This window comes from Notechis scutatus, chromosome 1 (genome assembly GCF_049901735.1).
Source record: "Notechis scutatus isolate UNSWTSFEM ecotype Mainland chromosome 1, rNotScu1.2, whole genome shotgun sequence".
Taxonomy (NCBI): Eukaryota; Metazoa; Chordata; class Lepidosauria; order Squamata; family Elapidae; genus Notechis; species Notechis scutatus.
Genome location: NC_142009.1, coordinates 271934275 through 271956402, shown reverse-complemented (window position 1 = coordinate 271956402; position 22128 = coordinate 271934275). Strand labels below are relative to the sequence as shown.

Below are 22128 nucleotides of genomic sequence, written 5' to 3'. Positions count from 1 at the left end.
GGTTCTGTGACAATCCCCCACAAACAGATGCCCCCAAAGCATCTGATAAATTCGCCCAGTGCTGAATGGCCTCAATGGATGGAATCCCCCCCCCCCCCAGCCTCTCCCATGTAATCTTATTTATTCAATATCACAGCTGGCAATAAACTAGACTGAGCCTTTATCATTCCAAGGGTTTTTAAGAACAGATGTTTAATCGTTACAAAGTTTATGAATTGCTGATTAGACCCAGGGCATTAGAAATGTAGGATTTTTCTTAACTAGACATACAGATGGTTTTCAGTTATGAGTTATCCCTTTCATTCTGTGAAATTGTGGCTAGAGAGAGAGGGGGGAAGGAAGGAAGGAAGGAAGGAAGGAAGGAAGGAAGGAAGGAAGGAAGGAAGGAAGGAAGGAAGGAAGGAAGGAAGGAAGGAAGGAAGGAAGGAAGGAAGGAAGGAAGGAAGGAAGGATGGATGGATTCTGGCTTGGAAGGAAGGAGTTATCTATCCTTATTCCAGAGGTGGCCCAGACTTTTTCCAATCATTCTATCTGCAATAAATTTTAAGCATGTGCTGAAATCTCAAGGGGTTTTAAGCATGTGCAGAAATTTCTCATCTTTATCTCTGTATTCAAAAAAAAAATCAACGTCTGTTCTCAGAAAGCAAAAGCAAGATGCCTGCTTTTCACATCTGGGCAGATTGTCAAGAGGACCTCTTTTTAACAAAAAGACCCTAATTCTGTATCTTGCTTCACAGGGACTAACAAAATTTGAAATTTTGAGCCTGTGAATATTGTTTCCCCTCATTTTTCCTGTTTCCCTTTTCTCAATAGATTCCTTTTAATACCATGGTGTTTTAAGTTTGTGAATCCTTTTGAATTTTCAATATTTCTGCATGAATAAGGTCTAGTTTGTTATCTGTTCTTCACACAGGTAAGAACCAAGTAAACAAAGGAATGAAAATAGTCCTTATTCATTTATTTATTGAAGCAAATGATCCCAAACTATAAATCTCTATGGCAAAAGTATGTGAACCTTTGCTTTCAATAATTGGTTGTACCCCACTCCTACCCTTTGGCCAACAATAACTTGCAACTAAACATTTCCAATAATGATCAGCCCTGCACATCGCCTTGGAGGAATCTTGAGTCCATTCCTTCTTATAGAACAGCTTTAACCCAGGTATGTTATGGGCAGGGTGGGATTCAACAGTATCCCAGGGTGGGATACTGGTTTGGTGACTACATTTTGCAGGTAAGAGCCCAGGCGGACGGGTGGACCAAACAGCAGCAAACACAGAACCGGTGTGTCTGCTGCTCTTTAGAGCTACCGGTTCTACAGAACCAGGCAGAACTGGTAGCATTCCACCCCTGGTTATGGGCTGGCGTGAGCTGCCCACTTCAGGTTCTTCCAGAACATTTCTATTGGATGAAGTTCGGAAGTTTGACTTGGCCATTCCAAAACATTAACTTTCTCTAATTTAACTATTCTTCGTTGTCTTGCTGTACCTTTCTCCTTTCTCTTTAGCTTCAGTTCACGGACAGAATTCATAGTTCCATGAATGGCGATTTTAGAATTTTTGGTTCCAACAATGATGGCAAGCTATCCTGGTCAAAGCATTAAAGCAAGCCCAAATCATGACACTGCCATCATCGTGTTACACAGATGGAATAAGGTTTTCATGAGGGAATTCAGTGTTTGTCTTTCAACAGACTTCATGCTTTTTATTCAAACCATTATTCAAACCAAAAACTTCAATTTCGTCTCATCCATCCACAGAACATTCTTCCAATAACCTTTTGACTTATCCACATGATCTTCTGCAAACTGTAGACCAGTCCAGACACATCCAACCCGTGGCCAATGAGTTTCATACAGCCCTGGACAGCTAGTAATGTGACCCCACAAGATTATAAACTTTTAACATATGCTTTATACACATTATTACATATTTTATATGCAGCCCAAGACAACTCTTCATCACTCAGTGTGGCCCAGGCAAGCCAAAAGGTTGGACACATATGCTTTAGATGGCCAGCAATATTATTTCTGGAGAGTAGTAGATTCCTCCTTGACCTGACTCTAATTTCTCCTTTTACTAATCTGAAAATCCCAGAGATTCACACACTTTCACCATACATAAATATTTAACTTTGGTTCATTTTCCTCAATAAATAACTAGAGGTAGTCCTTGACTTACAACAGTTCATTTAGTGACCCTTCAAAGTTATAATGGCACTGAAAAAAAGTGACCTTTGCAGCATCCCTATGATCATGTGATCAAAACTTAGCCGCTTGGCAACTGGTTCATATTTATGGCAGTTGCAGTGTCCCAGGGTTGGCCATCTCCTTTTGCGACCTTCTGACCAGCAAAGACCATGGGAAAGCCAGTTTCACTTAACAACTGGGTTACTAACTTATCAACTGCAATGATTCACTTAACAACTGAGGCAAGGAAGATTGTATAATGGGACAAACTTCTTTTATAGAATTCTTTATTGGGCAAGTGTGATTGGACACACAAGGAATTTGTCTTGGTGTAAATACTCTCAGTGTACATAAAAGAAAAGATACCTTCGTTAAGAATCAAGAATCATAATGTACAACACTCAACAAATGTCTCAATAATATTTTTTAACTACCGGTTCTGTGGGCGTGGCTTGGTGGGCGTGGCAGGGGAAGGAAACTGTAAAATCTCCAATCAGAGGTGGTAGTTGCCGGTTCTCCAAACTACTCAAAATTTCTGCTACCGATTCTCCAGAACTGGTTAGAACCTGCTGAATACCACCTCTGATACTAGCCCATGCCATGAGAGTGACTGAACAAATGAGAAGAGCCTCAGACCATATAAAATAAATTTAGCTATATTTCCTTTTTCTTCATCATACATTTTTAGTTTCTTTGCTTTACATTTAACATAAGATTATTATTTGCATAACATTGATTATTTCAGAAGAGAGTAGCAGATGGGCAAATAGGGTATGTACGCAGGTATGAGTTTGTGTGTGTACGTGGTATGTGAGTTGCCATAAATAAATACTTGCTGTATTAAGCGAAGGGTTCAGAATGATTTTACTTCCTTTTTTAGGCAGTGTATAAATCAGCGTTCATTTCAAAATAATTAGTTCCATCTTCATGTACATAAAAGAGAAGCTAACATTCAAGGCTCTGTAAAATTTGAACAATTAATTGTTTGTACTGCCCATTAAAATCAGTCTAGACATTACTAAGTCACGGGGAAGTAAAGATTTGTTAGTTTACTCAGAACAGGTTTCTTATCAAGTTAGGCACACAAGACAAGGGAAGGAATAGAAGTGAATTGCTGGTTGTTTTTAATTTTGCATTCCCTTAATTGTTCTCTGCTTCCTATTCATTGTTCAGCTGTTCAGTAAAACTATTCTAGTCGCAGAAGCAGTATATGATTCTTTAAATTTTAAAACTCCAGAGGATGTCTTGAAGAGAAACTCTTGGCCTCTTTCTGCCCAGGCTGACTAGTTGCAACACAATTCTTGCCACACCTTAATCATATACTATGAGCCATATCTTGAACCTAAATCTGTCTGGCTTCCCCACACATATGTATCCCATGTTTTTCAAAAAAAATTGCTATAACTTGCTCAGTGCAACTTTTCTTCTTGATTTTTGAAAAGTTCTTCTCACATCCAAGTTCATTGTTGAAGGCTTCAGTAAAATCCTGTATCATCTGAAGTAACATATCTGTTTTTCTCCCAAAATATTCTGGAGGAAGCAATGCTGTAGCACACACACACACACACACACAAACAAATCAAGAGTACACAAACTAAAGATAGATGCTAACAAAAGAGCAAAATGGATCAGATCTAAATAGCATTCCTACCCAGATTAAACAAAGTAAAAAGTGGGAACGAACAGCATCAATGAAGGAAAAGTTAAAAGAGAGAAATGTGCTATCTGGAGTGTTGGAATATTTCATTAGAGCCTTGCATGTGATTAGTTAAGGACAAAAAGTCTGCAATGTTTGAGGAGCCAGTTGGACTTTGTCAACAGAGTTGCATCACTGATGTATAATCAAGAGATGTTGTCATATGTAAAAATTCAGACTTTCAAAGGGAAGAGTGGGAGAAGCTTGTTTAATGAAAGAAAGACTATGCCACCTTAATCATTACTATTCTGTTCTGATCCACATTCTAGAATAGACTTGGGCATTTTATGGCCTGTGAGTCCCTGACAGGAGCATGCTGGCAGGAGTAGGGATGGTGGCAGCCCTCAACAACAGTCCCAGTCTCTCATGTGGCCCCTTGGGAAAATTAATTACCCACCTCTGTCCTATACAGAAACAGTGACAAAGTATCCACATACATGCACTGTTATTACTATTAATGAGATGAGAAGATTCTCATCACTCCTTATCACCCATCCCCTCCCACTTGTGATTGTAGGACTGTAACTTTGTCGCTTGTATCCTTACGATTTATATTGACTGTTTCCTAGTATGATTTGATTGCTTATTGTACCCTATGACTATCATTAAGTGTTGTACCTTATGATTCTTGACTCTTGACAAATGTATCTTTTCTTTTATGTACACTGAGAGCATTTGCAACAAGACAAATTCCTTGTGTGCCCAATCACACTTGGCCAATAAAGAATTCTATTCTATTCTGTTCTGTTCAGTTCAGTTCTGTCCTATTCCTATTCCTATTCCTATTCTACATGAACAACATGCATGGAAAAAATTTCAGGACACAGAACAATGGCCTTGAATAGCAGCAGGAAAGGGGGTGAGTTGGGGGAATCAAGGCTTGATACCCTTGGATAAATAAAGACAGTTATATATTTCTGCCCATAAAGGAAAAATAAAAAAATCTGAGTCTCTTTATCAATGCCCCTTTCTAGTCTCAACAGTTCAGATAAACTTCCTCTGCTAAAACAGTAATTTGAAAGTAATTTTTTAAGTTAATGCAAAAAAAACAAAGTTTTGTGATTGAGTTAGAAAACAGGAAAATGTGAAACTTTCCATAGATAATTTTTTCCCTTTGCTTCTCTGCTCCATATTTTAACTTAGGAATCCATTAAGACTAGGGTAGGATGTACATGAAAAAACATTTCAGAAATATTATGGCAATCATTTAAAGCCAATGAGGAAGACACAATATTCCTTTATTGCATGAATGTTCACTCCATCATCTAGAACCCATCTATTTTGTCACACTTGCATCCAGCTTGCAAATAATTTATAGCTGCACACATTTCACTTTGTAGCTTCTATCTTACAATCTGACAACCAAACATCTAAAACTTCCTGGATTAGCAGGCACCATCTTTGGTTTTTGCGGTTTTAATATATATAGCACTATAGTACTGTAGAAACTACACTTCAAGTAAAGGCTAAAGTTTCAGAAAGTATACATAGTACAATGGATGGAACTAATTATTTTGAAATGAACGTTGATTTATACACTGCCTAAAAAAGAAAGTAAAATCATTCTGAATCCTTCACTTAATATAGCAAGTATTTATTTATGGCAATTCACATACCACATACACACACAAACTCATACCTGCGTACATACCCTATTTGCGCATCTGCTACTCTCTTCTGAAATAATCAATGTTATGCAAATAATAATCTTATGTTAAATGTAAATCAAAGAAACTGAAAATGTATGATGAAGAAAAAGGAAATATAGCTAAATTTATTTTATATCAAGACCATCTATTTATATATCTCCAATTCCTTGCTATCTTTTAAAGTCTTCTTGATTTTACAGTGTCTATACAGCAAGTTGTATATTGCATACATATATATGTATATTTAAAGTTCTCCACTCTCTATTTTGAGGCTATCGTCAACTCAATCCAACTGTTTTGGTCTTTAACTTCCTCTCAACTCATTCATTCTTTTTTCATGTGTGATTTATGATTGGATCCTCATTCATTCTTTCTATATGATTAACCACTTCAATACACTTTTGTACTGGACACTCCTATTTTTGTTCATCTTCAGTACCCAGTCACTATTGACCTTATCTCTTCTTATTTTATTACAAAAATTTCTTTAGTACTTTCTTGTTTTCATTCCCCCCCCAATATATATTTCTATTTCGTATATATGACAGTTGGCATAACGTAGTCTTATAGACAAGCCATTTTCACTTCTGACAAACATTCATGCCTTTGCACGTTTAAAAAAAATTATTCATTTCAGTGGTGGGATTCAATTTTTTTTACTACCAGTTCTGTGGCCACGGCTTGGTGGGCGTGGCAGGGGAAGGATACTGTAAAATCTCCAGTCAGAGGTGGAATTTGCCGGTTCTCTGAACTCCTCAAAATTTCTGCTACTGGTTCTCCAGAACTGGTCAGAACCTGCTGAATTCATTTCCCCAGGAAAACATTCTATCAAATTATACAAATTTGTCTACTTGCTCTAATTTTTCAATATATCTATGTGTGTGTGTATATACACAAGTATATACTGTATGTGTGTGTGTGTGTGTATTTCTTTCTCTCTCTCTCTCTACACACACATACACACACAAAGTACAATCTTCCCTATCAAAAACAACTACTTTGACCTTTGACTCATTAATTTTCAGATCCAGACTTCCTCTTGCATCAAACAACTAATATTTACTGAAAATTATTCACATGCTTAATAAATAACATGGCATTCTCTGCATACAAAAGTACGCAGACACTGATAACTTGGTCAACAAACCTCTAATATCATTACAAGCATTTCTTATACATTTATCCATAAGCTATCAGATGCCCTTGTCTTACTTCCTCCTAAATGTCAAACAATTTGCTAAATTTACCTTTTTTGTGTATCTATGTGCCTTTGAGTCAATGACTGACTGCATGGACAAGGGCTTGCAGTTTTTCTGGGAACATCTTTCAGACATAGTTAATGAGAAATAAACTCCATAATTTAACATCTCTTCAGTTACACCACCTATCCCCACAGGCTTACATTTTTTCAACATTCTTGTAGCATTCATAATTTCCTTTTCATCATTATTTTTGGACCTTGACATTTATAGCCCTTGGTTCAATTCCATTTTTTGACATATCACTCTCATTCTCACACAACTCTTTAATATACTCCTTTTAATATTCCCTCACTTCAAATTACTTCTGCATTTTTAATTTCATTCATTCTACTGAAGGCTCCTTCATTTGTTCTTTCACTCACTCCTAAAATGCATACTATTATTCAATATATACTGCATTAGAAAGCATTTAGTTTTCAATATTCCCAGAATTTCAACATTACAGCAAAAGTTGCAATATTGAGTCTGGTACTTTTATGTCAAAACATCATGTGTTCATTCAAAAAGCTGAGGTGATTTGAGCAAAATTGTTTAGGAAATAAAATGGTAACAATGCAGTGGTAGGATTCAAATTTTTCCACTACCGGTTCTGTGGGCATGGCCTATGGGGGTCATGTGACTGGGCATGGCCAACATGGTCATTCACGCCCATGCCCACTAGGTCACATGACCCACCAAGCCATGCCCACAGAACCCGGTAGGAAAAAAATTGAACTTACAGCTATTGCAGCCTTTCTTTCTACCTATTTTCTGCCCAGGCCTGGCCTAATCTCTCAAAGGCCTCCTCCTGCATGCCGCCCGCTCTCCCTTCCCCAGTCATACATGTCGCCCTGTTTCCCCTCCTTCAGAGGTCTCAACCCTAGCCCCCTTCCTCCTCCATGACCACCTCTTTCTTCATGCTTACCTTCCTCCCGCGGCAGCTGGTGGCAGAGGGGAAGGCAAGCTCTCTTTTTCAGTGTGACTGCAAGAAGCCTTTGTGGTTGTGGCGGCTGGTCAGAGGCTGCCAAAAACTACCAGAGGTCTCAAATGTGCCGAAAAAGCCGCCACTGCCCTGTTCTATGTGCCGGCCATGCAGGCGCACCCCACTGCCTGCTGTGCCGCTCTGCTCGGACTCGCCTGGGCAAGTCCCTCCAGCGCAGCAGCAGCAGGCAATGGAGCAGCACGTTGGAGAAGCAGAGCGGAGCCAGAGGTCAGTAATTTTCGCTGCAAAAAGCGTGCAGCCACCTTGTCTTTTTTTGCTTACCTTTGGTGCGCTGAGCAGGTGTCGGCGAGTCAACTGGCGAGGCAATTAGCTGGACCGCATGGCAAAGGCAACATATATATGGTGGGTGTGGGCTGGGCAAGCATCGAGCGGGTGGACGGAGCGAGTAAAAATGAGAAATGTACCCAGTCGACCCAGTCGACCCAGCAGGGGGCGTGGCCAGCCAGAAGTCCCTACCCATTCAGGACCCAGGCCAAATTGCTGCTACCAGTTCGCGTGAACCAGTGCAAACCGACTGAATACCACCTCTGTAACAATGGCACACGGATACATAATTTAAATATTCTCCATTAATATTTTGACTCATTGCTGAGGCTCAGTAAGATTCCTGAATTTTTAAGAACCTTGTATTTAGGTTTTAAGCTAACCTACTATTTCAATTATAGTCCTGTCTCCAGATCTTAATAGTAATTGAGAGTTTAAAAGACTGAGGTTTAATTACAAGGTGGATCAAGCATTTATGAAATAAGGATATCTGGGACAATTAGGCTATCACTGGGATCTTGACATATTATTTGACTGTTCAATTGCACTCAGGAAGACTCATTAACGCACCCATTATATATGAGACAAAACATTAGTTCGTAGATACATCCTTTATCCCATGATGACCGCACCTGAGAATTAAGACAACTACTGGTTTGGCTTTACCTATTATTATAATACATATGGAAGTAATGTTTAGATACAATAACAATTAATTATATTAAAGAAAACAATGGCTTTTAAATGCTTTATAAGGTTCAGTAGATTTTCTGTGTAAATTCAAATATTTTCAGAGTATGGAAAAAAACATCATTATAGTCAATAGAAGCAAGTGACCAAAATAGCAATAGCACTTAGACTTATATACCGCTTTATAGTGCTTTACAGCCCCTCTCTAAGCGGTTTACAGAGTCAGCCTATTGCCCCCAACAATCTGGGTCCTCATTTTACCCACCTCAGAAGGATGAAAGGCTGAGCCAACCTTCAGCCTGGTGGGATTTGAACTGCCAAATTGTAGGCAGCTAGCTGCAGCAGAAGTAGCCTCCAGTACTGCACTCTAACCACTGCGCCACATAAATACTGGATATCACCAAAGAAGTGATAAATTAATCCAACCAATTAGCAGACTTGTCTTCCCTCTGTTTAATCAGGAATTATATTTCTCATTTTTATGTCACTAGGGCTATTCTGCTAGCGGTCTATTCACTGGTTCTTTGGTCTTTGTTGCAGTAGTCAGTTCCACTTTCAAAGAGCCATCTTCAGTTTGCCATGCCACCTTCAGAAGTTACTTTCTTCCCCAGAACTTATTTTCAGCAAGCTGTTTTTCCAATATAGATTCACTTTCATGGTGCTATCATTACATTTTCCTTACATTTTTTCATATTTAGAACAGCATTATAAATCACTGCCCTATACTGGCCAGTGAACAGGAAGCATGTTCCATCCATTTCTCAGGATTAATGCTAAATAAATAGGCATAATCAAATAAAGAGCATTTAACACCATTTGTTTAGACTTAGCACTAGTTTCTAAATAAGAACTCAGTTCATACAGTGACAAGAAATCCCAGTGGCAGATCCATTATACAACAACCATGCATATAGTTGAAAGTAATTATTTTCCACATTTGGACATGATCCTCACCAGGGACTTGTGGCATAATTCATCCATCATTATGCCAAAATAATGCCAATGAGAACAAGTGCCTCAGCGATGACTCAGCAATGCTAGAAGGTGTTTATTTATTCACTAAATATCTATAGCCACCCAACTCAACCAAGTGACTCTGGGTGGCTTACAATTCTACAATTATAAAGCAATTTAAAAACATAAAAATAATAAAAACATCCACAAGCTAAATGTGTTATTAGAAAGATTTTGGCTCTCTTTTTTAAGGTGGCAAAACAAAGAGAACACTTTGTAGTATTAACTGCCATGGAAAGCATCCCCTCTACAATTTTATTACATTGTCCTCAACTTACAACCACAACTGAACCCAAAATTTCCATTGCTGAGACAGGTTGTTAAGTGAACTTTGCCCAATTTTATGATCTTTGTGGCCAGAGTTGTTAAGTGAATCAATGCAGTTGTTAAGATAGTAACATGGTTGTTAAGTAAATCTAGCTTCCCCATTGACTTTGCTTGTCAAAAGGTGGCAAAATGACCCCAAGACACTGCAACCATTCTAAATATAAGCCAGTTGCCAAGTGCCTTAATTTTGATGGGGAATGCCGCAATGATCATAAGTGTGAAAAACGGTGAGAAGTCACTTTTTCAGTGCTGCTGTAACTTTGAATGGTCACTAAATGAACTGTTGTAAGTTGAGGATTGCCTGTATAAATTATCAAATAGTACTGTTGTAATAGAAGTTATGTGGCCCAATAAACCTTGTCTTGTCAAGCTTTATGTGTTTGAAATATCAATACCTAATTTTGAACTGTTCAAATTGCATTTTACTCTCAATGAAAATAACTACATGAAGCCCTCCATGTACCATGATTTTCTTGATCAACAATCAGCAAAGTAGTTTGCTACTATTATTATTGGCCTACACCTCTGGAATTTTCTGAAGTTACCCTTCCAAGTATTACTCAGACTTCAATCTGCTTAGCTTCTAAAAGACCAGCGTGATACTGCTTTTTACAGCATTATTAGAATCAAATTCTAAAATGACATTAAAGAGTATGCAGGCATTTGAATTTTTCATACAAAAAAAGAGAGAAGATAATAGAGAAGAGACCAAACAGCCCAAAAATTAAGTCAGAAGTTACAAACATGAACACAATGAAACTAAAGCTAATGCTGTCAAAAAAAATGTATTTGCAATCTGTTTATAATGCAACAAGTTTGTAACTTGTTTATAGTATGATAACTAAGAGGCTTCTTACAGTTTATGTCTTAGAAGATATTTGTCTGCTTTCACTTCTAGCCATTGGTGCAACCAGCAAAATGGCCTCTTGCTGGTTGCAGCAATGGTCATTATCAAAGATATAGTTTAGATTTCAGTATACAGTGCATGCCTGAGGTCATTACACGCCTCCTTAAGCAAACAGGGATCCACGCCAATTGATAAATCATTTACAAGGATAAGTCAAAAGTGAAGAGCGAGAGATTAACCAGGTCACCCCTGTCCTGACTGAATGACGTATTGGAAGAGCTGAACCAGCAGATCCTAGAAATGTAGCCAATAAGATCCCCATAAGCAGAGGGAAATGCATGAGAAACGCAAGACAACTTTTCACCAGTCTGGGTTAGCAGCTAAACTATTTAGCACTGAACTCGGCGACCGAAGATCGGTGCTTTGCTCTAACATAAAAACCTCATATGATTTTAGTCACTCATTCCAATATGAGATTTGAAAGACAGAACTTGAAAAAAAGCCATAAGGAAGGAAACAACAGAGGGAAAATATCAATTAGTCTTTCTGTTGCTTCTGTGCAATAATTTTAAATTCTTTCTCCCTTCCTTCATCAAACTCACCATACCTGCTATCCTTCAACACTGACTGGAAAAACCTCTTTTAAGGACAAAACGGGGAATATGGAAAAGAAAAGAACACAAATTGTTAGGGATAGAACATAATGCAAGAATGATAAGACATAGATCCACACTGTAAATGTTGCTCTTCTGCAGTAATACAGGTAGTTGATTTATAAGCACAATTGACTCCAAAATTTATGTTGCTAAGCGCAACAGTTAAGTGAGTTTTGCCTCATTTTATGACCTTTGTTACAGTTTTTAAGTGAATCACTGCAGTTGTTAACACAGTTTAGTTTAGTATACTTTACTTTGTCATTGCACTCTGTACAACGAAATCAAACACCATCTTTAGTGCACATCATGACCATGAAAATAAACACAAACACACATCCTTCATACTCCACACATTGAACCCCCAACCCCCAACACTGCACTACACAGTAGAGTTCAAAAAAGCTACTGCCCTGGAATAGAAGCTGTTTTTCAGCCTTTTTGTGCTTATTTTTATTATTCTGTACCGTCTGCCAGATGGTAATAGTTCAAAAAAGGGTGCCCAGGATAAGCTGAATAAGTTGTTAAGTGAATCTATTGATTTTATTTGTCAGAAGTTCGCAAAAGGGGATTACATAACTCCAGGACACTCTGCAACCATCATAAATATGAGACAATTGCCTCAGTGTCTGAATTTTGATCATGTAACCATGGGGATGCTGCAACGGCCATTAAGTGTAAACAATGATCGTAAGTCACTTTTTTCAGTGCTGCTGTAACACTGAGCGGTCACTAAACCAACTGTTGTAAGTTGAGAACCATCTGTAATTACAGGGAAGTCTTTCAAAAACTCTGGAGTTGGAAATGTTCTCAGAATCAATATTTATTTATCTAAAATATTTACAACCTCCTTTATGCACAAAAATCATGAAATAGGATGGCTGGACCACTTGACTCCTGGTTATGATTTAATTTCTGCTTGATACACAATCGTATTCTTTAGGCTCATGATTCAAAACCAGGAACAATTGCTGGCATTATTACTTCAATCAAGGATAAAACATATAGACTGTATTATTTATATGTTGACAACACTCAGCATGGCACTTGAGTATGTCCTATTCACCTGAGATGGTTTATTTAAACTGCTTGTGAAACAAATGTTACATTCAGAAGAAAAAGTTGAGTTCAGTATTAAAAATACTTACCAGCAAATGGCTATTTTTTCATGCATGAAGCCAACTATTTGATATCTTAAGAAAAAGATAATAACCATTCAAGGCAGATAGATATCAATAAAAGAAAAACAAAATTTTCTTACATGCAATGTGAGGATTTGCAGACTACCAAACTCAGCTTAATGTTCCTACCACTGAAAGAATAAGTTTAGGGTTTACTTTAAGCTCCAAATCCAGAGCCAAGTAATCTATCCTAGTCTTAAAACAAATGTTGTTACTCTGGCCTCCTCAATATGAGCTTTTTGATTTAAAATTTAAATTAAACTTGTCAAGCCAACATCCGGAATGTAGCAACCGTTGTGAGCACCTCCATTAAATGTTGGCCATGATGACTTTCCAAAAGAGTTGTCTATTTTGTGACACCAATAATAAAAAAAGATATTTCCCAGAACAAGAATGGTGAGGCCTAAGGAAAGGAACTTGTCTAAGAAGTGGAATACAAGGCAGATATAACATGTGAGTTAGGGTTAGGGTCTTCCTTTTTGTTTTGTTTTCTGATTTGCAAAATGATGAGACTATAAGGAAAAGAATTTGTTGAGTAACCAAATGCGACAGTGGAATAGGAATAAGATGGCAAGAAAGTATCAGAGCACTAAAAGTATTGTATATTTGCCATTATAAAGTATATAATAAATGTTGTTTCACGGTAGGGAAATGTATAAAGTTCAGAATGCAACCAATAAAAAAAATACATGATGGAAAACACACATGCTAGGCAAAATGACCATTTAAAAAAAAAAACACCCTACACTTCTCTTAAAGAAATACCACATACCTCACTTCCCACAATCTCTTCTGGCTCCTTATGGCTCCTTTATCCTCTGCTTCCAACATTCCTATATCCCACAGCTTACCTGGATGGGTGAGTCCATCAGAATTAAGCACTATTTTTAGCCATCCTAGATCTCCTTCTATTCAAGGAATGACTCAGAGGCCACAGAATAGTAGTCTAGCAATATTGGGAAGAAAAGAGGCGCCCCAGACTGGATGCTTTCAGATTACAGATCCCTACATTAGGGAAACAAAGCAGACTGCTCAGCTCAGCTTTGAGGGAAAAGACCTATTTTACTTGAGGATCCTTTTGAAATCTTTCAAATTAAAAAAAAAATATCTTCAGTGGATTGTATGTGAAGATTATACTTTCTGTCCTCCACATCTACACACACACACACACACACACACACACACACACACGTGAACCTTTTGTTTAAATGTCTTACATTTTCATAATGTTGTACTCATTACTTTACAAAAAAAGTTTTAAACCATGAGACATGGCTAAATTTCTTCTTCTTCCTCCTCCTCGATTTTGATCATGTTTTGCCTGATCACTTCCCTCTATCTCAGCAGTAATCTTTGTCGGCCTGCAGTAAATGACTTTTTACAAACCAGAGCTGTCCCAGGGTGACATACCAGCTATTAGTTATTTCAGAATAACTTACATGTGCAGCGGCTAATTCAGTCCATTTGATAAAAAGTGGGGTTGTGAAGGATTTATGGGCTGTTTTCTATTTTAATTAAAAGAGAACTCAAGAATTGTTATGAGATTTTGCATGGGAGATCTAAAAGAAAAGGGAGGGCATTTGTGTTTCTTCACTGTGCCTCTTTAATTGTAATCAGATCCAACAGGTAACTTATTAAGCCCTTTGCCTTTTGCACTGCAAAGGGATAAGAGCAGGTAAAGTCCAGTAATTCTTTAACTAGGAGATGGAGCATTTCTTTAGTTGAACAACAAATACTCTTTTGTTTCTTTGGCTCAAAGTTGCTGACCGGATTATCTGCTACACAGTCCACAATACCTCAAAGTAAAGATTGTTAATGTTGCCAGAAAGACAACAAATGCCCTTTTGTTTCCTTGGCCCAAAGTTGCTGACCCAAGTATCTGCTTCGCAGCCAAGTACTACAATGGAAAGAGCATCTGCTCTGCCAAAGATAGACTTGTGATAATCTGTTTCTTCACTATGTGAGGGCTTTGGGAAGATTCTTTCTCCCAGTTTTTATCTTGTATTTGTGGGAGGAAGCATTGCCATGTTTTCCTTCTCCATATTTTAGAGCAGCTTCTTTTTAGTTGCTGTTTAAGATTGTTTGCAGAATGCAAAAGTCTTCCTGGGTTATCTGAAATATTTTTACTTTTGGTCTCCAGGAGCTATGAGGACAACAAGATTTGGTTTGGAAAACTAGCTGCAGTCTCATCCAAATTGTAGATTAAGTTTATCCTTAGTCTTGCATGGAACTGCTCAGTTGACTTGCCAAAAAATCTGCACTGTATCTATTCGTAATCCCTGGAAGATGTTATGTCTGACAAAAGAAAAGACTTGACTCTGGCCAGTATATATACTGGATTAGATAAGTAGCTGTTAAAACAGAATTCATCAACCAGATGTGTTGGATTTCAATTGCCATAATTCAATCACCACATCCCTAGATCACATAAAGGCCACTGCATTCAAAAGGCACAAATCTAGGAAGATGATTTCAAAAGAACATAAGATGCATCCAACTTCCATCAATATTTAAAAAACAACAACCATGGGATGAACAAAATGTTTTCAGAAGATTTAAAAGATCCTTGGTATTTTCAAAATCTGGTTATTAGAGTTTCAAGTTAAAATTGTAATAATAAAAGTAAACAGTCCGAGTTTGGGTGGGAAAACAGAAGAGTCTAGTGCAATGTTGGCTAACCTTTTTGGGCTCCTGTGCCGAAAATTTCACGCTAGCGTGCCAGCACCCAGAAGGCAATGCACTCCCCCGCCCCCTGCGTATGTGCGTGTGATTCCCCCCCACCCCCTTATCTGCATTGGACATGCGTGTGCCTCCCAGCTGATTTTCGATCCATTTGAGGCCTTCTTCAGCCTCCCAGAGGCTTGAGGGAAGCCTCTGCAGCCTTCGGAGGCTGAAAAATGGGCCGTTTCATCACTTCCGGTATTTCCGAGCATGCGCAGTGAGGTAAGTTTGGCTGGGGCTCGTGTGCCGGCACAAATGGTTCTGTATGCCACCTGTGGCACATGTGCCATAGGTTCGTCATCACCGGTCTAGTGGGTTCATTAAGAAACAGTGCGTTCTAATATGAGAGAACAGATTTTTCACTAAATCATAGTACTTTTTCACTTCTGTTCAGCTGTATCCGACTCTCATCAACTGCCTGGAAAAAGTGCATGTTTTCTTAACAGAGTTATTCAATAGTGCTTTGCTATTGCCTCCTTCCTAGGTTTGAGAGTGAGTGACTGCCCCAAGATCACCCAGCTGGCTGTGTGCCTAAGATGGGACTAGAACTCATGGCCTCCTGATTGCTAGCCTGATGCCTTAACGCGACTCCAACTGGCTGTTAGATCACAAACCACTAACGATAAAATATGAAATGAGAATAGATCTCATTTCAGTTCATGAAAGAATACAAAAGCTTTCGGGTTATTGATTTTTTATATTCTTATAGAGAATTACTCTGTATAATATATGTAATATCAAGCTAGCAAAAATCAAACTGATTACAGGTACTGCAAAAGGCCTGAAGCATGCATGCACTTCATACAGCAGTATTTGTTAAATATTTGAAAAACAATACTTTATTGAAACATTGAAAGATAAATTGAAATAAGTGTCACTTTTTGTAGATTTTTGAAAACACAATCATTTTCCTTTGACAAAAAAAATCTACTGCATGTGACAAATGTAAAGTAAAGAGTTTAGACATGGTATCTTAAGCCCAAGTTTCACTTCCTAAATGGAAAAGCAAACAGGGAAGTGAATAGTTTTGAAATAAAAAGTATCTAATGGGAGGAGCACAGCTGTAAGCCACATCCTGACTGGGCTCATGATACTTATAGCTGGTAAAAGTCCCTCTTAAGTTAAACACCTACCAATTTAAACCAACATTATTAGTTTTGCACATTAATAAGCAAAATCACTTCTCCATTCTTCTGTGGTGCTTTTCTTACTCAAAGTTTAAACAGTTTAAATCCAGACTTGCCACTCTAAATGTAGACCCACTCCTGTTTATAGAGGAAATTGGGAGTTTTCCTGCTGAGGAATAGAGTGAGTTGGTGATTTATCAGCCCCTTTAAGTTTTCAGGGCCAAATCCACTTTTACAATGGTTCCCCTCACAAAAGAGATCAGTGAAAGTCATCACCTCACTCTTTTTCTCCAACCCTAGTTGATCTCCTCTGAACTCAGCATATTCATAGCATTAAATATCAATGTTCCTCCTCACAAAGTCACTTATAGTTTTTACAAAAACAATAAGCTACATCTGCACAAGTGGAATGCCAGAACATGCAAGACCTATATCATTATTAATAGTTAAGAACTTCCCAAGTATATAAGATAACATAGTGGAAATATGCCTTTGGTTGATTTCACATTCCTTAAAAAAGCCCGCTATCTTACAAAAGGTCATTCAGGCCACAGTAAGTGTAAAATTCTGAGTTCCCAATTCTACTGTTTAACTTAATTTAATTTTCAAGATGAATTGCTAGTTTACATTTCTAAATTGTTTGTTGAAAACAGTAATAGATTAAACATGCAATAACATGAACTACAAATTAATTCACGCTACAAGCTAATATTCACTTAAGCATGAATCCAAATTCCATTATAGTACTAATTTTTTAGACTTTCCGGTAAGACGAGATAGTTTTAAAGTTACCGTATTGCCGGCGTATAAGACGACCGGCGTATAAGACGACCCCCACCACCACTGGAAACGCCCTCCAGAAATCCCGGGGCTGCAGCGGCAGGGCAGAGTGCCAGGGCCGTGGGAAGAGCAGTAAGGCTGCAGCCTCGGGCGGAGCGAGGCGGCGGGATGAAGCGGAAGCGGCGCAGGGGATCCAGGAAGCCAGAGGCGCCTTCGCTGCGTCCAACAAGCCTCCAAAGCCGGCAGTGGATATACCGGCGTATAAGACGACCCCACTTGGAGGCATGTTTTTCGGGGCAAAAAAGTCGTCTTATACGCCCGGCAAATCGGTAACTTCCTTGGTATGTTTAGACTGAATATAGCACATTTAAGAACTTTTTTAAAATCCTGCAAACATCTGCATTCTGGCAGTGTCTTTCTGCCAGATCTGTGAAGACAACAGCTTCCCATGACTGCTGGAATAAGGCCTGTTAAGTCAGTACTGGAACAGTATCATAGGGGATCTCCACCAATGCTAACAGTATCTTTAATTTTAGCATACAGCAGGGCAAAAGTCTAGAAGTTTTTCCTAGACATTATCAGGAACTGTTTGATAAATGTTCACCTGCCATGCAGCTAGCAAGACACTGCAGGAAAACAGTTAATTACTGTCGTTAAAGGTTAACTCGGAATTGAATCATGATTCTGATTTTGAAAATGATAGTCTTAAGATTTCACTCTGTGCTCTTGAACTTGACACTAAGGTTGGAGGCAGCAGAGGTTAGACCTTGACCAAAGAAACCCTACTTCCTCAATAATTTCATTTCAATTTATTTGCCATATTTCAAGCTATAGAGCAGATCTGAGAGTTTTACAGCCCACAGGCCACATCTGGCCCTTTAACTGTCCCTGTTCAGCACATGGTGGCAGGGGATAGCAGTGCCCCACACACACACACACACAACAGTCCCATTTTCTCATGTGGCTCCTTGGGAAAATTAATTGCCCATCCCTGCTGTAGAGGAGATGGGAGCCTGAAAGAAAAACCTAAAACACTGCCTTGAATTTCTAGCAGAAAGTATAAGTAGACATGAAATAAATAAGCAATTACATACATGCAACAAAAATTGAAAAGGCCTTTAAAAGAAAACAAAATGTCACAGAACCAAAGCCTAGATGTTCAACCATAGGACTGCAGAAGTCCTCTTGGGTCAACTCTCTGCTATTGAAAGTCGAGGCTGTGTTTGTTTTCTTGTGTGTGTGCGTGCATGCGTGAGAGTGTGTGCAAGCCCGTATGCACATATACATGAAACTGTGGATGTTCCTTGCTTGTACAATGATTAGAGAAGCAGAATTTATAATTGTAAAAGAAAGGGAATTCTTTACAAGACACAGATTATAAGACAAGCAAAACTTAACACTTAGTCAACTTCCTAACAGGAAGAGTGCCCCAAATCACATCCTCCATGCATGCATCCCTGGAAAGGCAGAAGGAAATGACCTCAGATTAGCATTTTCTAATCAGGCAAAGTAGTGAAATACAAAGAGGTAACAGACTACATACGTAAAATTTTATTAACTCTCTCCTGCCCTCTTGCTGAAGAGTACTTGAGAGCATTTGGATGCTAATCAATACTCCTATTCTCTGTTTAGTACATACAGAAATTTGAAAGGGTCCTCAGCCCAGTTTCTGCCCTTCTCAAAGGCAAATAATAAGATTTCTCATGGAAAAAAAACAGGAGCCCTGGTTTCCAAACTACCTCTGACATGGCTGCAATATAACCATTTTTTTCCACCATACAATCTAATAACAAAGGGCATTTTAAAAGAATTTTGAAGGACTTGAGCCATTTATGTCGGGACCTTCCTTCAAATCATTGTAAAACTCATGGATTTCTGCTTCCCCAAAGATTTGGCCGCTCTCCACTGATGGCAGAGACAGGGATAAAAGAGAGAGAAAATCTATACTTTACACAGAAACTCAGTTGGCAGAAAATAAGTTATGAACTCTATTTGCAGATGAATGTCCAGGGCCAAGTTCTGCTGCAAACTAAGGTAGTGTACTTAGTGTAGACAGAATATTAAAAAGAAGACTCCCAAGTTAATCAATGGTTTTCCAGGCTTTGATTGCACTCATGTTACTTTAAAAAGAGTAACTAAACAAGTTCAAACTATTTATCTGGAATGAGTCACTGTTGATAATCTTTTATTACTCTGCTTCAAAAGATTTTTAATATCTAATAATCAGCTGCAAGGGAGGGAAGGGCAATCCGTACAAAGGTCTCTTCTCTGCTCTCATTTGTTTTGGTTTTAATGGTCTTAGTTTATCAATTGTGTACCTAAAGGAATTCATCAGCTGCAACATTATTGACTTGAATCGGCTTTTTTAATGTTGGTTTTATCAGTCTCACCTGGTAACGTTTTTTTCCTAGCTATGAAAATATCCTAACACACTTCAGCAGATAAAAAAGCACACTTGGCTGTTTTTAATTGGCTTATTTACAAAATAGTAAACTCCGGCTAGAGCACTAATGCCAATCCAGATTTCTGGCATTATTTTTTCTGGCTGATAAAAAAAAAATGGGCCCCACAAATCAACCAACCTCGCATCAAATGGAAATTACGAATACCAGGCTACTGATTGGCCCCAAACATGGCATTTTTAGCATCTTTGTGCATCAGAAAAGAAGTATAGATAGCCTCATGTTCCTGTTCCAATGAACTAAGGAGAAATTTCCTGACAGTGAGAATAATCAATCGGTGGACTGGCTTGCCTTCACAAGTTGTAGGTATTCCCATCACTGGAGGCTTTCAAGAAGAAACTTGGCAGGAATGGTGTAGGGTCTTGTCTTGTCTGGAATGGTAGGGTCTCCTTCTTGAGCAGGAGGTTGGACTACAAGACTTCCAAGGTCCCTTCCAACTCTATTGTTCTATGTTCTCATGTTCGTGCATATTATGCAGTAGTCCTTGTCATAGGTTTAAGTGAACATCAATCAACTTTTGAAAAATGGTGATCATCACAGATAAACCTTGCTGTAAACAAATACAATTTTGGTGAGGGTGTGTTCAAACCACTACTGTAATCAAGAAAATCATATGAACATTTTTATGAAGTCACAATGAGTCAAAGTTACTCAGTGGACGTTGGTTGCTTTTTTTCTCTGGTTAGAAATTGCAAGAGGTGCCTGACACAATATCTCCAAAGTACATAGTGTCCTTCATTTTCACTGAATAAAACAATTCAGTGAAGCTCTGCTGCATTTTAGCCAGAGTTTAGATTTTCCAAACCTAACTTTTAACAGCACAAAAAGGATGTAAATGCATTGGATTTTCAACTTCAATGTTTCTTTTTTCTCTTTCTCACATGTATTCCTTTTTCCCCCCTTTGGAATTTTCCAGTCACAACTTGCATGACAAATACACATAGTGCATACTGTATATAGTAGCTTGCAAAAGTATGAATTCAACACATCCTTAATAATTTTGCACAGTCATAAGAACCTGAATCAATATATCCCCAAAAGATTTGATATCTGCCATGCATGCCATCATGCTAACACCACTGTAAAATGCAAATATTGGTTTAAGCACGTAACAGATAATGCTTAATGTGGACCAATGAGGAGGAGACTCCACTCTTTCTATATTCTACCAGGCTTTGGGCTTTCTGGCCGGAACTACTTGAAGTACATTCTGGAAGGTAGTTCTTTGAGAAAAGCTACCTTCTGTCTTTAATGTTTGATGATCAACCATAGCGATAAATAATAGGGCAGTGCTTACCAGTTCACAGTTGTTCAAACATAGCACGTGTACAATTTTTTTAAAGCAGCTGTGCTTTTCCCCCTGGGATTATGTAGTAGCTATACAAAGCAATCTGGAAAAAGATGTGGCTCCTTTAAAGAATTATACGGGGGAGGGGTTACATTGCACTTCTGCATGCTCCAATGCATCTTTTTGGAATCTAATTCAACATAAAAGCCTATTAAATAATGATTATAGATTGTCTGACTAGGTAAAATGAAAAAGAAATGTGTAAATATAGAAAGGGGATTTCCCTCCCCTCTAAACAAGTCAAATATGATTAAGGTTTTATGTGTGTGTTTTGTGTGTGTGTAGGCAACATGTCTAAAGTGATGCAGACCAAGTCCCTACAAAAGCCAATAAAGTAGCCTAAGGAATATAAGTTTCATGGTGACCTTCCCTACTGAGTTTACCCAGTTATGCACTCATCACAAAGGAAAGTAGCAATTCTCCTTTCACCAATGGTGTAGGGCAAGCAACTGTTGGCATGTCATACCCATCAAATTTAGAATAATTGTTAGAATAGTTCTAGGGGAGTATTCTAACAATTCTTTTGTATGGGACAGGAAAGGACTTTCTCAACCATCTTCGTTTCCCATTTGAATTAGGTCTATCCTTTCCCATTAAATCCTGTTGCAGCTTCTAGTCTGGATCATATAGGAGCGCTGCCAATGGAGGGTGTTACTTTGGGGCAGGATTAGAGCTGATTCTAGCTCTGGAAAAAGGAGATAAATCTGAGGGTAAGCCCTTGTAGCAGTGTTGCAGCTCAGAGCCAGTTTTTAGCCTCTGCTGCAGACTTTTTGCACAACATAGGGAGAAGGTGTATGTGAGCTTCAATTAATTATTTGGTTGGCCTACGTACACTTGAAGCGAATACGCATAGTTGATCAAGAGCCAGGATTCTGTTTTGGCCATGGGTATTAATGCCAGATGTATATAAACACTATTTTACTCACATAGGAAAACA

General features: G+C 38.4%; 1 long non-coding RNA gene across 5 annotated transcripts in view; it reads right to left on the bottom strand.

Annotated features, from left to right (window-relative positions):
- Positions 1 to 22128, bottom strand: part of LOC113414309 (uncharacterized) — a 54447-nt gene that overhangs the window by 14459 nt on the left and 17860 nt on the right. For 2 of the 5 annotated variants that reach the window (XR_015746716.1, XR_015746718.1), the window contains exon 1: positions 14193 to 14307. The exons of 1 other annotated variant lie outside the window; for it this stretch is intronic. This is a non-coding gene — a long non-coding RNA (uncharacterized LOC113414309). Of the gene's footprint in view, positions 1 to 10929; positions 11003 to 12720; positions 12766 to 14192; positions 14308 to 22128 lie in introns of those variants that run through there. 2 more of the 5 variants (XR_015746717.1, XR_015746714.1) reach the window with 2 other exon arrangements.